The 16,981-nt window shown below is 38.1% G+C and overlaps 1 protein-coding gene and 1 pseudogene across 1 annotated transcript in view; one reads left to right on the top strand and one right to left on the bottom strand.

Moving 5' to 3' along the window:
* The window catches only part of CPE (carboxypeptidase E), a 119,722-nt gene that overhangs the window by 12,552 nt on the left and 90,189 nt on the right, over positions 1–16,981 (top strand). The gene's annotated exons all lie outside the window — the stretch shown is intronic.
* LOC100458040 (trifunctional enzyme subunit alpha, mitochondrial-like) lies at positions 12,581–14,853 on the bottom strand (annotated as a pseudogene).

Here is a 16,981-nt window from a genome sequence, read left to right on the forward strand (position 1 = left end):
CAGTGTAAATCATCCTAATTGGACAGATCACTGAGAAAAAACAAAGACATTCATTCACCAGGCATTTGGAAATTCCAGGTAGAAATGCTTTCAAACCAGGCCACATTTGGAAATCAAACTCTGAGTAGTAGAGGGCTGTAAACGAAATACTGTATCTTTTATTTCTGTATGTGTTATTATATTTGTAGTACGAATGTACTTATTTAACAATAATAACTAAGTGCCTCCTATATGAGTGACATTCTGCAAATTGAAGAGGTATTTCAAAAGGGAGCAAGAAACAACAGTATTTTACCAAGTACTTTGTATGAAGGTATTGACTTTAATTCTTCAGGGAGTTATAAGAGAGTGGTCTACAATGGAGGGCTTTCAGAAGGAGGTGGAGCTTTGAGCAGGACTTAAAAGATGCATAAGATATGGAAAGTCAAAGAGAGGACTTTATTCTAAGTTAGTAAAAAATCATTCACATTTCTTGTGTCTTTTTCTTCTTTGTTCTGAATGTGGTGACATATAAGCATTCAAGATGCATTGTGCCAGATAATTATGTTCCATTAACATGTGAAATTTTCATCTACAGAAAATTTTTGTTTAGAGAATGCAGTTTTGGGGGTGCTGTGCTTTGGGGCTGATTTCCCTCATCAAGATGGTAAAACTTTTTGGGATGGAGCATATACTAATATAAATATAATATACTTTTATATATAGTATATATATACTAGTATCTATACTAATATATAGTGTATATATACTAATATATACTAGTATATATACTAATATATAGTGTATATATAAGTATATAATATATTTATATATTTACATATAATAGTATGTATATATAATATATATAATATATACATATATTGTAAATATATGATATATGTATATGTAATATGTAATATACATATATCATATATTTACAATATATATGTATATTATGCATACATATTCAGAGCTAACCTTTAGGTATTAATGAGAGTGGGAGTCCAGAGCCTAGCATATATGTAATATGTAATATACATATATCATATATTTACAATATATGATATATTAAATATATATATTATATTAAATATATTATATATTTATATATTATAATGGAGCTTATACTTACATATTATATTTATATTACATTATTCCATTACTATAGTATAAATATTATACTATTATAATGATATTATAAATATATTATAATGAAATGTTATACGTACTTTATTATATTTATATATAATATCATAATGGAGCTTATCCTAGTATAAGCTCCATCCCAAATAGTTTTATTGTCTTGGTGAGGGAAATCAGCCTCAAAGGACAACACCCGCAAAACTGCATTCTCCAAAATGAAAATTTTCTCTAGATGAAAGTTTTACATGTTAATGGAACATAATTATCTGGCACATATATAGTCTGTTATAATATATCATGTATATAAATAATACATATATAAATCAAACATATAATACAGTTACATAGTATATAATTATAAGTAGAATTATATTAAGCATATACTAGATTATATTGTAATTAGCAACAATTGATTACTAATACTTTTCCTCCCTAGGTAGCTATTATTGAGCACTCTCTAGTAAGCCATGGAATATAAAGATGTTATGTAATTTTGATTTTGTTAGGCTAATTTCCAGTAGTTAAGTATAGTTCAATTAGTGTTCTGTTTTGACTATGTAATTCAAAAATTACGTTTTGTAAAAACCCACAAAAATAAGAACAAGAACAAAAAAAGCAATGTCGTTTGAGTTATTGAAGGAGAATTCAGCCCATAGATTTTCTCCATGCTTTGGCAGCTGTTTTAGAGCATTCATCCAGCTGCATTTGTCTAACACTTGAATAATGATCATGCAGTTTGTCAGATGCTTTTGGGAGAGAAATTCACTATGCAGAAATATTTAGTATTTAACTAATTTTTCCAATTATAGGTTTTTGATTAGGGTAAATTTATTTTGAATTACTCCTGATGTTAAACCCAATCTTCATTAGTGTTCCATAGAATTGTGAAACATTAGAATTATAGTTTTTTCCTAGCTAGAAGGAGCACTCTCATTTTATAGATGATTAAGTTGAGCTTCAGGGAGAGATTAAACAACCTGCCCAAGGTTTTGAAGCCCAGGAGGCTTGGAACTCATTTTCTGATATACAGTTGGACACTCTTCTTAAAGTATTTCCCATAACAATGTACACAGATGGAGAAATGAGCATAACTATTTCTTATTGGTCATGGAGGGTTATGAGCTGTTTATGAGAACTGAAGTCTGTGAGGGTGTTACTGGAATGTAACTTATCAGTTATGTTTTCAAATCCTTAGAGCAGAGCTTCTTGACCTATGTGCTGTAAATGGGTATGGGTGTGCCAGAGGTGGATGAACAGGGCCTAGGGTGGCAAAAAATCAGGAAAGCATTGAAATAAATCACTCCAGCACACTGTAAGTACGTACAGAAAATGTTATTTTTCTTGGCAGTAGAATCCACTTTCTAGGAAGAAACAAGCTTTTGTTGGAAGACTGCTCTGATAAACTTTTTGGAGGGCTGGGCCTTCAGGAAGGCTGAGGACCTAAAGTGGACATATTCAGAGGGTGTGTAGAGAGTCAGAGAGAGAGAAGAGAAAGACTTAAGGGCTGGTGGCTCAAGAGAAACTTTGGGGAAACAGAAATAATGGATGGGGACATCAGCAGATCTACAGTGCTCCATAATGATTTGTGGAGTAAATTACTTTGGGAGATGGGATGAAGTGCTTTAATCTTGCTTTGAGTTAGGGACTGGTAAAATCCAAGATTGCCCAAGGAAGGACTGTTCCATATAAGTTACAGTACAATTATGAAAACTTATTAGCAAAGATCAGATACCTACTATACCACAGTGCTTCTGCAAACAGATTCAAGTAATTTTTTGAATTTAAGCCCGGCATCTCCCATATGACTGACCATTTAGGAATCCTGGTCCTAAGAGAACATGACCATTGGGAGTGGGCCTCTGGGAAGGGTGCTGTGGTGTGCAAGGGCAACCCTCAGTTATGTGCACCATGCAGAATGAATCATGTGTTGTGTTGCTGGAAGTTAAGGGTGAATGATATAAATAACTAAAAATGGGTGAGGTTTCCTGTGAAAAAAACATCCTCGTGTTGATCTGTTCATGTGTCTGCATTACATTTCAATGTGATTGAGTGGGGAGGATTGCTTGGGCCCAGTAGTTCGAGACCAGCTTGGGCAAAATAGCAAGACTCTGCCCCTATTAAAATTTTTTTTTATGTGAAAAATGTTATTTGTGCTGAAGGGGATCACGTATTTGTTGAGAATGTTTTCCAAACCAACAGTCATCACACAATTTCTCAAAGGACTTTATTTCCAGGTTTGTGAAAGTTTTATGAAACATATTAAAATGTTATAAGAATCATTGATAATATATTGCATGTTTAATGAACAGCCTTTATTAAGAAGCAGAAATATGTAAAGGAACTAATCTGGAATGAAGAGCCTCCTTAAATGATTGGACAGAAAATAGTGGTATGAATTACTGTAGGAATTGAAGAATATATGATACATGTGTGAATGACTTTTTTTGTTTTGATTTTTGTCCTATGACAAACTCTACCAAAATGATTAGTTGATGAATTCTGTTGGTAATTTATAGTCAGGATATTAGCAAGCAAAGTATTCCAAAGTCTTCTGTCTGATGTTTGTGTGAAAGGGTGTGTTCTCATATGAGCAGGAAATGGGCTAATAAGGCAATGAAAAGACTGGAGATAATTTCACGGTTAATTTGGGGTAAAATTTATTTTGATTATAATATTATTTGTGGTGAAAGCATTAAGTCTGAATTATTCAGACAATTGCTTTAATTCTCCATTTGACATTTGACCTGTGCATAGAGCTAACCTTTGGGTATTAATGAGAGTGGGAGTCCAGAGCCTAGTCAAGTAAGAGATTAGGAAGCAGAGAGGGAAAGAAAGTTCTACCTATGCCAAGGGTCAATGCACAGTACTGGTAATGATTTGATTGGGCAGTTTTATTAGCAGCCATTTCTTTGACAGACTAATAAAAATGACTTACAGATTCTTTTTCAAGTTATCTTATATAAATGGATTATGATGAAAAAAGTGTGAACCACAATTCATCTTCTTTCTTGCCTTCTGTTAAATATGTGTTCAGCTTAGAAATTAAATAGCACGGGATAGAACTTGAAATCATAAATTCTGTGCATGATATGTAGTTCAAAGGGATTACATGATAATTCACATGTAGAGAATTGTACAGGATAGTTGGGAAATGTTTCTTAACCCTCAGAGAATGCTCACTGGGCACAAGCATAACATGTAGATGCCCAAAGCATTTCAGAAGTAGAATTACAAAAAAACCCCAAAACACTTGTCATGAAAGGTTTGTGAACCTAATCTCGCCTGTATAGACTGGGCTAATTCTGATATTAAGAGGAGTTCTCTCTTCTCCGAAGTAAACAAAAACTAGATTGGCTTTTATCCAATCGGTTATTCTAAGACCACTGCAACTTTTTTCTCTCACAAAAAGGAGTTGCCCTAAAGAAGTTTCATTTGCTTTGCCTTCTTTTTTTTTCCCCCTCCTCTAAAGGAAAAAAGGTATGTGTGTGTTGAAATCTAAAATATAGCAAAGTTTCCATTTAAAAATACTTTTTAGATAATCAGATTTGCTCTTCGCACAATGAGGTCTTTGGTCCCTGGGAGATATTTTATGTCATATTCCTGAATTCATTCCTGGAGTCATCTTTAACGGGGATAGGGAATTTATTGGGTGCTGTAAGAACTGTTGGTATGACCCACCATGCTCTCTCTGTCTCTCTGTGTAACTCCTACAACTTGACTTTGAGATAGATCTAAAGAAGTGAGCTATCAAATGTTGGAAATATCAGGTAAGAAGTTAAGATAGGCTGGTCATGGTGGCTCACACCTGTAATCCCAGCACTTTGGGAGGCCAAGGCAGGCAGATCACTTGAGACCAGGAGTTCAAGACCAGGAGTTTGAGACCAGCCTGGCCAACATGGTGAAACCACATCTCTACTAAAATACAAAAATTAGCAGGGTGTGGTGGCATACGCCTGTAATCCCAGCTACTCTGGAGGCTGAGGCAGGAGAATTGCTTGAACCCAGGAGGTGGAGGTTGCAGTGAGATGAGATTGTGCCACTGCATTCCAGTCTGGATAACAGAACCAGACTGTCTCAAAAAAAAAAAAACATAATGGAGATTATTAAAAAGAATAAGATAGAAATATAATATTTAAGGTTAAAGAAGAAGGATGGGTGTGGTGGCTCACGCCTGTAATCCCAGCACTTTGGGAGGCTGAGGCAGGACAATCACTTGAGCTGGGGAGTTTGAGACCACTCAGACTCACTTGAGACCAGCCTGAGCAACATGGCGAAACCCTGTCTCCACACACACACACACAAAAATTACAAAATATTAGCCAGGTGTGGTGGTATGCTCCTGTAGTCCCAGCTACTCAGGAGGCTGAGGTGGGAGGATGGCTTGAGCCCAGGAGGTTGAGGCTGCAGTGAGCCATGATCACAGCACTGAACTCCAGCCTGGGTGATAGAATGAGACCTTGTCTCAACAAATCATAAAAATTAAAATAAAATAAAAAGAAGAAAGTGAAGCCAACTGAAAACAAAAAGTATTAAAACACAGAGAAAGTTAGAAAATAAAGTTTAAATATGAAATAGAAAGGCCAAGGAGAAATGTTTAAATGTTGTGGAGAGAATATGAACTTACTATATATTATTGTTCACACTTAAATAATGCTTGGTTTATGCCAAGTGATGTTTAAAGGCACAACTTACCCACATATCCCTTATGGGTTTGGTACTATAATTATCCCCATTCTATAAATTAGGAAACTGAGGCCCAGAGAGATTAAATGATTTATTTAACATCACAGGTTTGTAAGTGGCAAAACCAAGATTAGAATATATATGTATATATAGCTACATTCTTAAATACACAATTTATTAGACACCTATTTATTTTGTCTTCCTCTCTTCTGATATTAGCTCCTCTCTTCCCTTTTTGGGGAAATGTTCCTTCTTACCATGTGACTTGAGTGGGAGCTGTTGCCATGTTCTTAGACACTCTCTTTCCATGCTTTGAAAGCAAGCATCCTTTCTACCATCTTATCTTGATTATACAACGTGTTTCCAAATATTATTTTAGATTCTCTGCATTTTCATCAGATAAAACAGGATTATCTCCCTTTTATAGGACAAATAATCATTTCCACTTAAAAATGGAGCTGTATTAAAAACAAGCTTTTGGCCAGGCATAGTGGCTCATGCTTGAAATTTCAGCACTTTGGGAGGCCAACGTGGGAGGCTTGCTTGAGGCCAGAAGTTTGAGACCAGTCTGGGTGACGTAGCAAGGCCCTGTCTCTACCAGAAAAAAAAAAAAGAAAGAAAAATTAGCCAGGCATGGTGGTGCATGCCTATAGTCCTGGCTACTCCAGAGGCTGAGGTGGGAGGATTGCTTGAGCCCAGGAGTTGGAGGCTGCAGTGGGCTATGATTGCATCACTGTACATAGCTTGAGCGACAGAGCAAGTCCCCATTTCTAAAAAAAAAAACAAACAACCCCCCCTACTACGGTTTTATGTTATCTTGTACATTCATGCTAAATAATTTAGAGGCTGGTAATGAAAAGAATATTGTTCTGGTCTCAATTAATTAATTATTCTAATTAATACATAAACTTATTTTATTAATTGCTTATTTACATCAGATATAATATTAGTAAAAGATTGATAAGCGCATGTACCAGTGACAATTTTCTGAGACGTTAAGAATTTTCTTTATATTTAGGACTATTAGCCTACAAGTGCTAATATATACACATATATACACACACACATATACACATGCATGCACATATATACAAAATGTATATAGGTGTATAAATGCATATAGGTACACATATACATATAGGTACATATATACAAATGTGCATATGTATACATATGCATACACACACATTTAAATGGAGTATGTTTATCTAGAAATCAGTAAAGTTAGAAACTGAGAGTAAACAAACATTTAAAAATGGAAAGGCAAATGGCTTTTCAAGATAGCCCTGATTTTAGGTCAATGGAAAAAATCTAAGTAGTTATTTTAACTAAAGTATCTGGTGATCATAGCTTGGAAGATCTGGAATTTCAAGGTGGGTGGCTCACTTGACTTGAAAATCCAATATTTTTTCTGAAGTAGGTGTTGCCATGGTGACAGAACGGCTTAGCAACTGAAGACAGATTTCATTGGCTGGCTGGCTGCAGACTTGCTTGTTGAGTGGCATTAATATGTTGCCTCCTGCTGTTTTTTATTGAGGAGACCATCTGGCATTAGCTGTATTTAAAGGTACAGTTCTGTTAAACAAAGAATACCAGGTGATATACACTAAGGTGTTAAAAATAGGTTTTGCAGGCATTAGTTGGTTTAATCAATCAATGACTAAGAAGTTCCAGTTCAAATCACAACCTATTATAACCAATTAATTCAGGATTCTAGGCTTTGACAGTAGGCATTAAAGGGTTTTGTTGTTGTACTTACTTATATTATAAAAATTTAATTGCCTAAATATACTATACTAAATGATCATATTAATCTTGATGTGCCTAAAAATTAATCTACTTGATAAACTGTTCTCTCACATTATATGTTCATAAACCAGAGATATAGTTTTAAAATAATGATTACTGAAGATGTTTAATATATCAGAGCATAAACAGCTGTCAGTTTTTCTTTTACTTTTGAGGGTGATAAAAATAATGGATTTTCAAGTAAGATGTATTAAGATGTCAAATGCATCTATTCTACTAATTACAACTGTTGATTCTAAACAATAAATACCTGTTGTACATCTGTGAAAAGACATACCCTTTTTTTTATTTTTTGAGAAAGAGTCTCTGTCACCCAGGCTGGAGTGCAGTGGCACGATCTCAGCTCACTGCAACCTCCACCTCCCAAGTTCAAGCGATTCTCCTGCCTTGGCCTCCTGCCTTGTGAGTAGCTGGGACTACAGGCACACGCTACCACACCCAGCTAATTTTTGTATTTTTAGTAGAGATGGGGTTTCACCATGTTGGCCAGGTTGGTTTCGAACTCGACCTCAGGTGATCCACACGCCTTGGCCTCCCAAAGTGCTAGGATTACAGGTGTGAGCCACCGTGCCTGGCCACATATCCTCTTTTAAAGGAGTTCCCAATATACTAGGGAGGATAAGACCCATGCATATGTTATGATAAGACAGAAAATGACAAGTACCTTAAGAGTAATACAAAACAAAGTTTGAGATTGAAGAATGGAGGACACATTTAATAAGGATACTCACCGAGACTTCCGATTGGCTTAATCTTGACCAGTGTAGAGGAGAGAAGAGAATTCTAGGAGAAACAGTAGCAATCATCAGTGTTATAATCCCAGCCTCTCTAAGAGTGGGTTCCAAGATAATGTTCAGAGGATAATAACAGAGCACTTTGTGCTTAGACCTTGCTGTACATGTAGAGGAAGCAAAATCTTTACCAGTAGGTCTTTGGCCATATCATGAATATCCTTAAATGCTAGGCTGAGGATTTAGACTTCATTTGTTTGGGAGTTAATAGAAATAGATCATTTGTAAGTTGCTACTTTAAGAAAAAGATATTGTATGCTTTTGACGTATTTAGGGAGGTGTTGTGGACCCACCACCTGGAGAGAGATATATGGCCAGCAGTTTGAAATGAAAATCATTTCATGGCAGAATTTGAGGACAGAGGAAAAGATTTAGGAGTCATTTGCATGACTGGTGAGGGTGAAAATGGTGATTATGGATGAGATGACTGAGGGAGGGAGAATAGGCAAAGGAGAGAAAGTGTATCAGGCAGAAACTTAGAACACGCCAACATTTTTAAGATTAAATGAGCAAGAAGAGAGCAGAGAGATGTAGTCAGAGAAAGAGGCAGTAGGTATGATTCAGAGCTGTAGACTCAAGATAGGACTGTGGGCATATGACGATGCCCAGTGCTGTGGAAGTTAATGAAGCAGAGGATACAGTAAAGGTCACTCACTTCCAGCACTGGTTGGAAGTCACTGGGGACATTTGGGGAAGTAGTTTCAGTAGAGTCAAAAGGAAGAAGTCAAACAAATGGATAAGGAGTACGTGAAGGGCAGTTTCACTTCTAACACTCACCTTTTCTCTCACCCATTCATCAAACCAAGCCTTTCTTTTTTAAAGGCTAGTCAAGTGAAGCAATGGGAGTAAAGAAGGAATAAACTAAGTTTTTTGAAAGATTACATACTATTTTCAGCACACATTCATTCCTGAACTCATATCATTGTGGCAGTCACTGCATTACTCTCTTCATATGGTTCTCACAAAGGGCCACTACTGACTTCTTAATAGGGTGACCTTATGTCTTGGTTTCCACCATATTCAGTGTTCCTGGGGTATTTGTTAATAGAGCCCTCTTTCACCCTCAAAACTGTCCTAGTTTGGATGATAAATTATGAATTATCCCAGCTCTTAACCACCAGTTCTAATGAGCAGTTTTCAATCTTTATCTTACTTGACCTTATTTGATTTTTTTTCTTTACACAGCTGACTACTCCCCTTTAGTGTGACTTGAAACCCCACTTCTTTGATTTGTACTGGATAACTCTTCTGGTTCTCCTGACACCTTCTCAGTCTTTTCTGCGGCCTTCTCTTCTGTACACCCTGTAAGTGGTGCCATTGCTTAGAGTTCTGTTCTTGGTTTCTTCTCTTTGTTACACACCTTTTCCGTAGACAAGCTCACTCATAACAACAGGTGCAGTTAACCAGAAGCCAGTGATGGAAAAATATTACCCTTGTTTCTCCCCGCTGAGCTTTGGATTTGCACATCCACCTGCCTAGTACACTTTAACTATAAGTGATACTCAACATGTGGACAAGAACTTGAGCATTGGAGTGAGACATAAGGCTGCCAGGTCTGCCATTTAATAGCTTAATGGCCTTAAAGAAGAAAGTCGCTATGTGGCTCAGCTTCCACTCTGTAAAATCATGAAACCTGTTACGTAAGGTTTATGTGCGGGTAAAATGAAATAGCACATGTAATGTGCTGAGCACAATTCATAGCACACAACATACACTTAATGAATAATAGAAATTATTATTATTTCCCAAACTGTATTCTCCTCTCATTATTTCTTGTCTTGTGGAACATCTGCTTTCCTGAGTGGAGGAGGGTTTATGTGTGGGGGAACATGAAATACTTCTGGAAAGATTGAGTGATGCCACAATATATGAGTCCCTGGAAGCTGGACAGAGGAATTTAGACACAATGGTGGGTTACAGGGGCTTCTGCAGTCTTGTAAGCATAGAATGATTCTGTGGGAAGTGGTGTTGTAGTAAAATTAGTTATTTTAATATTAAGCCAGATGTGTTTAAAATAGGGGCTGGGAGGGTGGGCAAAAGGCTGATAGAGTAATACTGGCATAATTTGATGAGGACCTGGAAGGGTGTGGTGACAATGGAATGAAGAGGAAAGGATAATTAGAGAAAGGTGATAAATGGACAGATTATTTTATTTTTTATATCAGTTCTTTCTTCAGAAGTTTGTAAAATATTTCTATCAAAAAGATATATTTAATAAAGATGTAATAAAGCTTCTTTATGGATCAAGAAGCCACTACTGTTTTGTACCTATTTATTTGTGAAAGAGAAGGAAAATGTGCTAATAATAATAGTGGCCAGCATTTTCAGCCTGATTTTCTCAGTTTGCTTAGATGATCATTTACCTCTTCAGATCTTTGAAAGAATTTCATAAATGACTGCTCCCATTTGTAATCTTTATTATTCTCATAGTTACATAGAATTATTGAGATGCATACTTCAGTATTAAAGGATGTTGGTGTTTCTAGTGATTCTGGCCTGTTACATGACACCATGTGTTACAGTTTGGATATCTGTCCCTGACCAAATCTCATGTTGAAATGTAATGCCCAGTGTTGGAGATGGAGCCTGTTGGGAGGTGTTTGGATCATGGGGGCAGATTCCTCTTGAATGACTTGACACCATCTCCTGCTGTGAGTTCTCACGAGATCTGATTAAGTGTATGGTACCTCCCCCACCTTACTCCCTTTCTTTCCATGTGACATGCATGCTCCCGCTTCTACCATGAGAGCTCCCTGAGCCCTCCCCAGAAGCCACGTAGATGCCAGCACCATGCTTGTACAGCCTGCAGAACCATGAGCCGATTAAACTTTTCTTTATAAATTACTCAGTCTCCAGTATTTCTCTATAGTAATTCAAGAATGGCCTAATGCACCATGTAAATTAAAATATACACTTGCAAATATGTCACAAAAAGATTTACTCTCCCCCAAAGAGGAGTCAATACGAAAACCTGAAGAATGTGGCAAGTGGAAAAACAGAAATGAGAAAACTACCTTTGTTTTTAAAAAATATTTTTAAGATATTTTTTCTTTGGAAATAGAGTGTTGTTTTGAAATCTGGAATGTAAAATGCCAGACTCTTCTTCTGTTTTTCTGGATTTGAAACAATCGAACACTGGGAAATATCTGGTCCTGAACTAAAATGCAGGCACACCAAATTTGAACTCAGATTAAAAAAGTTAACACTGGGAATCAACTAGAAATTAACGGTGATTATGAAGAATATTTTGATTGCTATTTGATTCTTTTATAGCTCTGTAAAACTTATGTAAGCAAGCTATTAAAAAACAAAAGCTGAAGGCAACTGTTTTATGATGTGTGTATCATAAAGGAAACCATCACCACCTGTCATTGAAACAAAGAAAGGCTCATGTCAACTAAATGTGAAAAGAAAACAGTGTAAGAAATTAAAAAAAAAAATCATAGTCTTGAGGCCATGAAACACATGTTCCAGAAAAAAGTTGATTAGAATTGCATTAAGTAAAAATTAATGTCTGCACACTGATGGGGAAGCAGTGTGGAGAGGTATGGAAAATGTTAGAGCAGTCTATTTTTGTAAAATCTGGAAGCTGGAATAAGTAATCATTGGGGCCCCAGCTCTAAAATCCTACTACCACTATTAATGTGACAGTGATTTAATTGTTGAATGAAATTTAAATTGTAACATATGCCATGGGGAATGTGTTTTCTGGCTTGCTAACAACATGAAAAGAGGATGTTGAAAGCCTCTTGTAATTCATGTTTTTAATTTCATTCTTTTTTTTTTTTTTTTTTTTTACAGAGTTTGGTTTTTATTGTTATGTGTTTGTCTGAGTGCAGAATTGCCCTCACCACCCCTGGCCACCCTGGCCTCCTGAGAGGAACAGGCAAAGAGATGGCTCCAGATGGCTCTTGGCTGCCACTCTAGGCCTCAGGGCTTATACAATGAGCACAGTGGGTTCCACCTTCCAATAGTGCAAACTCTAATTCACAGTCAGACTTCACCAGGAGGGAGAGATGATCTTGGCTGAAGGCACTTTAATCAGGGAGCAAACCCAATGCTGGAGTTTGTCTTCCTTCTCGTTACTCTGATAAATCTAGACGCCACTCTGTTGGAGAACCAGCACTGCTGGCAGCTGGGGTTAGTGCACTGACTGAGTGAGGCATGAGGCCTGCTCACTGATGAAACTTCTTGTTAGGGCTGTTAGTGTGGTCAGCTAGTAGCTGGCTTGCGGTGAACTGTTTTCCATAGGCAGCCTCATACTTCTTGAGCCGGTCCACTATCTTCTGGGCTTCATACAGATCCACAAAGTAGAGAGGCCCTCCAAGACAAGGTGGGAAGCTGAGCCGGAAGATGGCTCCAATGTCTCCCTCTGCAGGTGTGGCCAAGATCCGCTCTTGCAGGCACGTGACTGCCTCATTCACAAATCTTGTCACCAGGCGGAACTGGATGTCTTCATCTGAGAAGACTTCAGACTTAGGAGGCATCTTCAGACTTGCTAAAATACTATCCATGTCAGAATTCAAATTCTTACTCTTCACACTCTCCTGATAGATGGAAAAGCCCTTCCCAGACTCGCGACCTAGGAAGCCCTTGGACACCATCTATGTCAGTAGTTCTGGGTTTCCACCTCCAAACTGCTCCCCAAAGGCTTTGCCCAGATCTTTGGCCACATGTTTCGCTACATCCATGCCAACTTCATCCACCAGTGTGGCAGCACTCACAGGAAAGCCAAGGCCTGTGGTCAGGGAATCCAGCTTCTTCGGGTCAACTCCTTCCTGGAGGATTCGGATGACTTCAGACATCATGGGTGCAAGATACCTGGTGATATAGAAGCCAGGTCCATCCTTAACCACAATGATGACCTTCCCCTGCTTGAGACCGACTGCTACAGCTGAAGCACTGGTGTCTTTGGAAGTCTTCTGGGTTGCGATCATCTCCAGCAGCTGCATCTTGTCTGCGGGAGAGAAGTAGTGCCTGCCAATCACCTTCTCAGGTCTTTTGCTGACAGCAGCGATTTCACTGATTGGGAGAGGAGATGTGTTACTGGCAAAGATACAGTGATCTGGAATCACTGCTTCTACTTCCTTTAGCACTCTGTGCTTAGAACTAAGGTCCTAGAACACAGCATCCATCACCATGTCTGCCTTTCAAAACCTTGGTAATCAAGCTTCCCAGTCAAGTTGCTGAAGATGGAATCCCTTTCAAATGATGTTAGAGCTTTCTTCTTTACTTTATCATTCAATCCTTTGAACACTTGTTGCTGTCCTCGGCCTAGCCCAGTGAGTGTGGCATCTTTAAGTATAGTCTTTCGCCCCTTATCCACGGAGACTTGGGCGATGCCTGCTCCCATCATCCCTGCACCAGGAATAGCCAAATGCTTAACATCCTTCTGTGGAGCTCCAGATGTATTCTTGCACAGGACCTGACCCTGGTAGAGTCTCATCAAGGCCTTTGATTCTTTGGTCATTGCAAGCTCTCCAAATTTCTGAGATTCAGAGAGATAACTAGCATCACTCCCTTGCTCAATTCCAGTCTTTACCACATCAGTTATTTTCAGAGGTGTGGGATAAAGCCCTTTAGTCTGCTTTCACACTTTTTCTTCCACTTTTTTGTAAATCTGTTGCCTGACAAATGGAATAGTCATGGCATATGATGTTAATTTTTCCACCAATCCCTTGTCTCTCTTTGGAGAGATCTTCTTATCAGCTAGTCCTTTGGGAAAGTAATTGCGACTTCTTCTATGTATTTGATTGTCCATTCCTCTGGAAGTTTTAGTCCTGGTCCCAGAGATTCCACCAATTGGTCAACCAGTCCCATTTTCTTTGCCCTGTCTGCACGAATGTTTCTACCAGTCAGCATCATGTCAAAAGCAGCAGGCACACCCACCATTTTGGGCAGCCTTTGTGTGCCTCCTGCTCCTGGTAAGATCCCCAGCAAGACTTCAGGAGCACCGAATACTGTTTTTCTGTCTTTTGTTGCTATTCTGTATTGGCATAAACTGGCAGGATCCACTGATGGCAGTCACAACAGGCTTTGTGGACTTTTCAAATTTCTCAAATGTTCTCTGTGCTTCTTGTGATATCTGTGTTACTTCTTGAGGGGTCTTGCAAGTGGCTAACATGTTGATATCAGCACCTACAATAAAACAGCCTGGCTTTGATGAGATAAGCATGGCACTTCTGATTTGATCACTAGCCCAGATTTCATTCATAACTTCCATGAACTCTGAATGCAGCTGTTTGTTTATTCAGTGTATTTATCTTTGAATGGGGAGAGTTAATTTAAATAACTACCACATCCCCTTTGATTCCATAGTTAATATGGGTTCTGGTCAGCAAAGCAAAGGACCCTGTAAAATTGCGGCATATATAACCTTGGGAGCGGAGGATCCTGAAGGCAGAGAAGCGGCTGAGGCTGCCAATCGCCGGGTAGGCCACCATGTTGAGCTGAAGAGAACAGCAGTGGAGAGCGCTTCTCTTTAATTTCATTCTTATCTTTTGTATGAGCTTTTTTGATGTATTATAACCAAGGAGAATACAAATGAACTGACTTCACAGTTTTTCCCTCAGATTTCAGAATTGTACTGTTCTTCAGCTCCCTCCTAAAACTTGCCTCTTTTATTAAATATTTTAATATTTAATGGTTGAAAATCTTTGTGGTCATTATTACTTTGTTTCAGCTTTATTGAGATAGAATTCACATACCAAATAGTTCACACAATTAAAAGTAAAATTCAATGGTTTATAGTATATCCACAGTGTTGTGCAGCCGTCACCACAATTTTAGAACATTTATATCATCACCTCAAAAAGAACCCCATACCCATTAGCAGTTACTCCTCATTTTCCCATTTCCTCCCAATCCTGCTCCAACAACTCTAGGCAACCAGACTAATCTACTTTTTGTCTCTATAGATTTGCTTATTCTAGACATTTCATATAAATCAAATTGTGCGATATGTGGTCTTCTGTGGCTGACTCCTTTAACTTAGTGTAATGTTTTCAAGGTTCACCCATGTTGTAGCATGTATTAGTACTCCATTATATGGATTTACCGTATTTTGTTTTTCCGTTCATCAGTTGATAGACGTCTGGGTTGTTTCGATTTTTTGTCTATCATGAACAAGGCTGCTGCTATGGCACTTATGTGCAAGTTTTTGTGTGGATATGTGTTTTTATTTCTTTTAGATATGAACCTAGCAGTGGAATTGCTGGGTTATATTGCAGTTCTTTGTTTAACATTTTCAGGAACTGCCAGATTGTTTTCCAAAATGACTGCACCATTTACATTCCCATCGGCAGTGTACAAAGGTTCCAATTTCTCTATATCCTCGCCAACTTGTTTTTTTGCTGTCATTTTGATTATAGCCATTCTACTGGGTGTGAAGTGATATTTTAATGTTGTTTTGATTTGCATTTCCCTGATGGCTAATGACATTAAGCATCTTTTCATGTGCTTATTGACCATATGTATATCTTCTTTGGAGAAACTTCCATTCTTTTTTTATTTTTTTTGAGATGGGGTCTGGCTATGTTGCCCAGGCTGGTCTCAAATTCCTAGGCTCAAGGGATTCTCCCACTTCAGCCTCCCAAGTAACTCAAGTGGATTGCTGGGATTACAAGCATCATGCTGGGCTTCAGCTTTTTCTTTCTTTTTTTTTTTTTTTTGAGATGGAGTCTCACTCTGTTGCCCAGGCTGGAGTGCAGTGGTGTGATCTTGGCTCACTGCAACCTCCACCTCCTGGGTTCAAGCAATTCTCCTGCCTCAGCCTCCTGAGTAGCTGGGATTACAGACACCCGCCACCATGCCTGGCTAATTTTTTATTTTTTTATTTTTTAGTAGAGACGGGTTTTTGCCATGTTGGCCAGGCTGGTCTTGAACTCCTGACCTCAGGTGATCTGCCCACCTCGGCCTCCCAAAATGCTGGGATTACAGGCATGAGCCACCGCGCCCGACCCAACTTTTTTCTTTTTTTTTTTAAGAGACAGAGTTCCGCTGTGTCTCAAACTCCTGGGCTCTGGGGATCCTCTCACCTCAGCCTCCCAATTAGCTGAGACAACAGGCATGTGGCACTGCACCTGGGGCTGTCTATACATTTTAAAATGGGCAATTTATCTTATTATTGTTGAGTTGTAAGAGCTCCCTGTGTATCCTGGAACCAAGTCCCTTATCAGATATACGATTTGCAAAAATGTTCTCCCATTCTGTGTGTTGTCTTCTTACTTTCTTGATAGTGTCCTTTCAAGTACAGAAGTTTTACATTTTGATGTGGTCCAATTTATGTATTTTTTCTTGTGTTTCTTGTGCTCTTTGCGTCATATCTAAAAAACCATTGCCTAATCTAAGGTCACAAAGATTTACACCTACGTTTTCTTCTAAGAGTGTTATAGCTTTAACTCTCGCATTTAAATCTTGATCCATTTTGAGTTAACTTTTTTATCGGATAGGTAGAGGGTCCACTTTCCTTCTTTTGCAGGTGGATACCCTATTGTCCCAGCACAACTTATTGAAAAGACTGTTATTAAAAAAAAAATCCACCCCTTAGCATATTTTCACAAGTCATGAATTTCATA

The sequence above is a fragment of the Pongo abelii genome, chromosome 3 (genome assembly GCF_028885655.2).
Source record: "Pongo abelii isolate AG06213 chromosome 3, NHGRI_mPonAbe1-v2.0_pri, whole genome shotgun sequence".
In the NCBI taxonomy this organism is placed as follows: Eukaryota; Metazoa; Chordata; class Mammalia; order Primates; family Hominidae; genus Pongo; species Pongo abelii.